This window comes from Poecilia latipinna, unplaced genomic scaffold (assembly GCF_001443285.1).
Source record: "Poecilia latipinna isolate Pla-1442-1.1 unplaced genomic scaffold, P_latipinna-1.0 Scaffold191, whole genome shotgun sequence".
NCBI lineage: Eukaryota > Metazoa > Chordata > Actinopteri > Cyprinodontiformes > Poeciliidae > Poecilia > Poecilia latipinna.
In genome coordinates this window covers 252990-260422 of record NW_015112807.1, presented here as the reverse complement: position 1 = coordinate 260422, position 7433 = coordinate 252990, and the positions used below count along the sequence as shown (strand labels likewise).

General features: G+C 37.6%; 1 long non-coding RNA gene across 1 annotated transcript; it reads right to left on the bottom strand.

Moving 5' to 3' along the window:
- On the bottom strand, nucleotides 1-7408 carry LOC106946451 (uncharacterized). Its single transcript, XR_001424772.1, has 4 exons — nucleotides 7323-7408; nucleotides 4948-5003; nucleotides 2711-2788; nucleotides 1-67 (listed from the first exon to the last, which is right to left on the bottom strand). It is a non-coding gene; the product is annotated as an uncharacterized LOC106946451 (long non-coding RNA).
- Nucleotides 7409-7433: the final 25 nt, after the last annotated feature.

Here is a 7433-nt window from a genome sequence, read left to right as displayed (position 1 = left end):
CATCAAAAGAAGAGTAAAAGCTGATACAAGCATGTAGAAAGGAATTGGAGTCCTACAAAGGCTGCCACTGGATTGAAACAGAAAAATAGATTAAATTAGAAGCAAGCCTGAACCTAGTACAATAAAGTCCATAATCCAGTCCAATTTTATCTGTGATGAAACATTTTAGGTTCTGTGTAAAACTAGCCACTCTCTCTCCCACAGAGAGTGATGTCTCTCCTGGTTCTGAACACGGTGGTCATTCATTACAAATTGATTCATAAGACTAAACTAACAGTTCAACGAAATTAAGGGATCTGCTAATAACAACACAAATCAAACTTTTTTTCTTAGATATTATTTTGTCAAAAATGTTGGTATTACAAATGAGTAAAGGAGATATTATTTTAGCTATGTTTGAAACCTCTGTTAACTCTCACCTTGTCTATAGATGTCTAGTGAGGCAGGTCTGTGTCCTGGTCCTTTTTTCAGAAAATTTATATTTTATAAAGAGCAAAAAAAAAAAAAGTTAACAAGTTTGCCTGACTACAATTCACTAGAATTAATAAATACATTACTTAAAGTTTGTATCTTTGTCGCCATTTGTTTTCTGCTTTTTTGGCTTATTTAAAATCCGTACCTTTTTTATGACTATTTGCAATGAATCTTTCAAACAAAGTAAAATTTTGTTCTCAGGTCCAGTTGTTTTCTGCTATCGACAGCAGTCACCTTAAGGTTGTCTTGCTGCTCCTTGCCATTATTCTTCATGTGAAAAATATCCACAGTCAAGTCTTTTTCTCTCTATACCCATCAGAGCACTAAAACTGCTACATATATTGTTTATTTGTATTTTTAAGGGGAAAAAAAAGAAAACCGGTGTATTGTGAAACTCTAAAGGTGTCACTCTTTAAAACATGTAAGATATATTCCTGGATTTTATCACCTTTCTAAAGGATATGCTTATTATGAAAACCCAAAATTGAATAAGACAGCCATACACAGCTGCTGGTCTAATTTGCTTTAAGCATGTACAAATAGGACGGCCCACAGTGACCATAAAAGTAGAGTGGAGGTTTTGCTCAACGCGGCACTTTTGTCTAACCAGAGGCACAGGGACGCCTTCCAACAAACAAACAGATCACAAAAGGAAAAAGTAGCAAAAACACACACAGGGACTCTCTCACATGATAGTTAGAAATACAGCAAAATAACTCAAGAGGCTCACAGTCCTCTTTTGCAGCACTGTTTGCTAATAAAAAAATTCTATACATGTTAAAAATGTGCAATTGAGCTTTGTTGACTTTTTTAGGAGAGCGTCGTCTACACATACTAAGAATATAAATACGGGAAACTTAAAAGTATTCATACTGCCTGAACTTTTTCACATTTAATTGAATCCAAATTACAGCTACAAATATATCACATTTTTCATTAGTTGGTCACAGACCAGTGCTTAACTATGAAGTGAAAGGAAAGTGAAACCTGATTTTCAAATCGTGGCGTACATTTGGATTCAGCCCTTTCAAGTCAATACTTTGTAGAACTGCATTTTGATGCAGTTACTGCCACATGTCTGCTGGCATATACATCTGCAAGCTTTGCAAGTTTAGCAAAATTGTATTCATTGCTCTTTGTTGAATAAACTATGCTCAGGCAGCTTGACTGGAGAGGGTCAGAAAATTACATCAAGCCTGCTAAACATTTTTCACTTGATCTTACATTTGAACTTTGGATCAGTCTAACACTATGTTTCACAGTGAGATGGTGTCTTCAGGGTGGTGTGCAGTGAGAGTTTTGCTCTCACTGCATGCTTAGTTTTGGTCTAATTTGATCCGAGCCCGTTCTTCCACGTTTGCTCTATCCCCTTTGACACACTTTAAACTGCATTTCTTCATAATTACCGTTTTCTTGCTACTTGTCATACTCCATTACTCTGTGTTAGTCTACCACATAAAATATATCACAAAATTGAAAAGTTCACGAGGTGATGAATACTTTTGCCACACACTGCAAAAGCCTGTAATTTTAGGCTTTTGTGATAAATATTTTCTGAGCCCCTATGTATATATTTTTACTACATTTTCAGAGTTGTTTCTCAGCTTAAAACTGGCACCAATGTACCTCCTGTGTGTTGTCTATACAATTTATTGCACCATGAAAAGTTTTATTTGCTCTTGAACCATTTGCTCTGGAAACCCCCTGTGGATACGATGTGCCTTGTACATTTATATAAGTACACACTATGTTCCTGCACATTAATAGACATCCAAGGAAATATGCAAAACACACACAATCACACACGCACACACAGCTGGATGTATATCTGGGATTTCCCTTTAGATACCGGAAAAATAACCAACTTCAAACAGTAAACTAGGTGCTAATGAACTGGATCCTGACAGGGTTTACTTTCCGCTAGCAGAGACCCAACCCACAATGGATCTATTCACGGGATCTCAGCCATGGAAAGTGTTGGTAAAGTAATCTCGCTAGAGTTTATGTGACCTTTTCTAACTCTCAGTACCGTTTTCTGTCCTCAGGCCTTTAAGGTCGGGCCAAAAACAACACCAACCTGCATCAGCTGATACAAGCAAAGGCTACCTATTTTGTGTACCAAAATGGCACCCATTCACAACTAGTTTGCAGACTGATGCGGGGAGGAAAGGAGCACAACGCCCTGCTTCCTGCTACGCCGCACCTGTGAATTCAGTCACGGTTACTCCACGCTTACTTGTTTCTTCCAGGAAAGGCCATAGCTGGGGGGCATCTGACTGCTTTCATGAGCATTCAAGAACCTTTTAAGAAGAACCTGCAACAAAAGGAGACAATTTATAGGAAACAAAGCATGGACTGTTCTCCACAAACCTAATAAAAAAAAATAATAAAAAAAAAATCACAGTGCTACATATGGCTTTATTCAACAAGTCTTCAGATTGGAAATGTCAGCAGCTGCTTCAAACTTTCAGGCACACCTGCTAAAACTAACAAAGAAGGACAGAAAGAGCTTTTGCTATAAAGGACACTGAAATTATCAGCTGAAAATGTCATCCCTTCATGTCTGCGTCTCTGTCTGAGGTACACAATTACAATCAATCCATAAGTCTCTGTTCATTCACATATTTCTTATGCTTTAGGCAGCAAAACATAAACAATATGAAATACAGTCAGTGACGGATAAAGCTATACTCTGCTATGAAAGCTGTTTTACAGTAGCCACTTTTCAGAAAGAAGCACAATATTTAAATACCTGATATCCTGTTCCAAACCACACTTCAGAAAAAAAGCCTCTCTTTTAAATGTGAGGGTCACACTGCACTGACAACCTGCATTTATGGCTATCTGACCTGACACCATGAAAAAGTTTTATTTCTATCTGATGTTCCCAAGCAAAGATAAGGCCAACATGGAAGAAAAAAAAAGTTAAATTTGATGGAAAAACCAAGATAAATGCACAAACTTGTATGTTTCAGCTTCAGTTTTGAAATCTATTGAGAATATGGTGGCTCTTGGCCTCGTATGTGAACACATGCTCGTTTCCATAATGAATAAAATAGCCTTTCTCCAGAGACAGTCCTTCGTCACAGTCCATCTGAGGAGAAGTATGAAGTCAGGCAAATACTAGCACTATTATAAACTTGATTGATGGAGCTTTTTTCTTTATTTTGTGTAGAACATATATAGGAGTCTGCAGCATAAGAATAAAACAATTTTCATGAAAGAAAAGTAGGAAACAGACACGCAATGATTTTTACAGCTTCAAAGAACGAAACTGAATCCGACCTGTAACGCTTTCCAGCCCATAAGGCAGTGTAGCTTTGTTTCCCCAGAGCCCTGTGCTGTCAAGAGCCGCACTTCAAATACTGCTTCTCATGGTTTCTGACCCCCTCAGCCTTCATCCCCCTGGACAGAACCTGTGAGGGTATTTTGGACCGTATCCAAGGAGATGCAGGAATTGACGTGAACCGAGTATATAAGGTCAAGGTGAGTGGTGCTCAGTAACGCTATGAAAACTACACCTTTGGACAATATTTACCCCTAAAATCCACATTAGGTTTGATAGAGAGCCCTACGGTCACGTGTCAAATAGAACAGCGAGGTAAGGCGGGGGGTTTTTAATATATCCATTTCTCAGTTTCATCCATCCCACTTATCCAGTATGTGCCTAAAAGAATAAATCCCCCCCCGACCAACACCCCCAATTCACCTAACCCCCAAAGTGTAGGGCTCTGCAGCATGAATGGAGCATTGTGATGCTTCTCCGTCACGGCAGTGAATGTTTTCACTTCCATTTGATCCGTCGGCAAGGCTGCTAATTGGGTAAGCGTGTTCCCAGGTCACCGGGAGGTTTCTCTTTCCATAAATACAGAGCGCCAGCGAAGGCTTCTACAGATGTTGTTTCTCACCCGCTTCCAAGTGGGTTCAGACCAGCTTCAGGTAGTAGATGTAATTTATTGTGTCTGAAACCACACTCCAAAAGTTTTCCTTTCCTCGCTCTCCATCATCCCAAAGAGTGCAGTTTATCATTGTCCCAGGCACTGAAATAATGTTCACTATTGTCCTTATTCTTGCGCTTGAACTCTGTGTACCAAGTTGCCAGCTGAATCCCTGGTGGGATGATGACGTGGACGTGCTCTCCAGATCTTAAGGGCCCAAATTACACTATTTTCCATGTGCCGTTACATCAGTGTCAAGGTTTATGAGGTTCAAGGTTTATTTATTTGTTTTGTCATGGAATTTAAATTTCCTCTCTTACGCAAGCACTCAAGACAACCGTATGTGCCAGCACTAAACACAGCAAAGAGCAGAAAGCTCAGACACATTCACAGGCACGTTTGCTACTCCCGTTCTGTAGGGTGTGGTCAAAATGGTCAAATTGTCAGAGAGAGTGTCCTTGAACTTGAGCGTGTCTCTGGTGAAGTTTGTGTGTTGGCGAGCAACCACGAAGCTATGGTGTCCTTGAATACTCACCAGTTCTAGGAGTTGTTGTTTTTTTCCCCCAGCACTGGCACTGAAGATTGTCCTTCCTGTACAGGGAAAAAATGAAATAGAAAATCACACACACACACACACACACACACACACACAAAGTTACAAAAATGTTTATGGAGATGCTTGACTAATCTCAAAAATCACAATCAAGATGGTTAACTTGTTTGTGTAAATACACATGATCTCCATAACCGATTGTTTTTTGTATTTTAATGTAAAGGGATTTATAGGAAGAAACAATATTATCTTTATACAGACAAACCTGTGAATAAAAACTGTTCATCCGTCTCAAAGTAAGAACAGTGAATATGAAGGAAGCTGCAGGGTTGCCCTGTTACTATTGGAAAACAAGAAAACTTCCACTAAAATGTTGATACTTGGGTCCCTTCAGTGACTTTTGTATGAGCTAAAGGCGCCACCATGTGGTTGAAAAATGAATAAATTCACAATGTTTATTCAGGTCTCTCTAAAAGAGTGGGCAAGTGCAAAATGTTTGACAGATTTATGTATAAAGGGAAGTTTTGCTATTTCGCAAGAATACAAACTAATTATTCACCAGAATTTTTATAATAATCAGCTGCACTAGTGGGAATATTATAACAGTTCAAACTCATTTTCGTCATTACTATGCATCATATTCAATGCAACAATGTGCAACATTGTTTGACAATGCATACCCAGTGAGGTAAATGCAGAAACCAATGCAAACGTATTTTATTACAGGAATGCTGTGCTTATGTTATGAAATAAAAATAATAATACTGACAACCGTGCAGAGGAAAGTCATACCACAAAGTAAATAATTCACCAAAGTCATTTCTGGAGAAGCTGGTGGCTCACACAGAATATAACCCAAATATATTCATGGAACCTTGAGTCTGTAATCAACAAAATTTGAAGACATAAAATGCTTGAAAAAAATAAATCTGCATGTCATGAATCTGTGTAATCAGTGAATCTGTGTGAATCAGTAATTTAGTTGCTGAAATTAACGGCCTTTTTGATTATTTTCTAGCTCTCTGAGGAGATCTGGAGGGTAGAAATTTCACTTGAGTACAAGGAAATGCATAAACTCTGTGACATTCCCAACCTAAACCAGAAGGTGGCCCCCTCGTCACATGTATTAACATAAAAAGAAATTACTACAACATCGAAACAAAAACAATATATGACTGGTATATTATCTGTGGGGAAACAAATGCACACACAGCATCAATGTGACTTAAGTGTTATTGTTTATAAGCAAGCAATATAATATGGAAAAGATTAACTGAAGTGATTCATGGGATTTATTCACTGAAGAAGGTGTGGGCATTAAGAAGGTGGGCTGACTTGGCTGAAGTTAAACATTACTCATCCTATTGTAGGCTTTTCTCTTTCAAAAACAATAAGAGTTTTCAACCTTTCAGTTCCTCCAGTTTAAAGGTGTGAATTCTAATTGCTTTGCGTTTCATATACGCCAAAGAGAAAACCATTTAACTTCAATAAAAACACACTTTAAAATACACGGCAAATTTATGCTGCCGTTTAGCCATGTTCAGTTCATACAAATTAGTATATGCTTCTTCTTCACAAATGGTACGTGTGTTGTCTTTTTTTACTAGATAAAATCCCAGTAATTGAGATCTTGCATTACAAAGACATAACTTGAGAAGAAAAAGATTCATCAAACCAATCATTTTAAAATTATATCCAAACAGTTAGAATTTGAAGTCTAAATCAGAGTTGTATTTCAGTTTTTTGTTGTTTTTTTTAATGATAAAATACATTGCAACAGTGTTGTAACAGTGTATGAGTTACAACACTTATACAAAAGCTGCTTTGGTATTTATCGAGCCCAAAAACTGGATCTTTGGGACAAGACTGTCGTTTAGCCAAACATTAGGTTCTGTAAGTTCATAAGTGTCACCCATGGTGGGGTAACATGAAGCTTCTGGTTTTAATGGGCACATTTTCTGAAAAACTAAATTTAACTTTTTTTTAATTATTTAGTAAAAGTCATAGGCTAATAGTAAATATTAGCTGAAACTTATGTTTCAAATGCATTGCTCAATGTGGGTTTCACTTTATTACTCAACTGCAACTTTTTGAAGTCACAATTTTCTAGTTTATTGATATCGATATGTAAGAGCTATTTAGAAAACCCACATATAATTATTATGTTTTTAATAACAGTATGAACAGTTAATTGCACTTTAGGCCAATACACTTCCTTTCTACATATTACCTATGTGTTTTGATGTGTTTCAAGCTAGGATTAAACTCATTCTCACCTTTACCTAGTACTGTCCTGACTTTGTTTAACTTACAGAAAGTGTTTGGACTCGAATGACACTGCTTTTAAATAAACTCACCTTTGTGACTCGTTACTCATCTCGGTAACGTGTCTGTTTGGTCACTTCCTCTTACGTTTCCACCTCCTCTCCCTTTCCTACCTGTCTCAACTGGGCGTGTTTTTCCTTTTT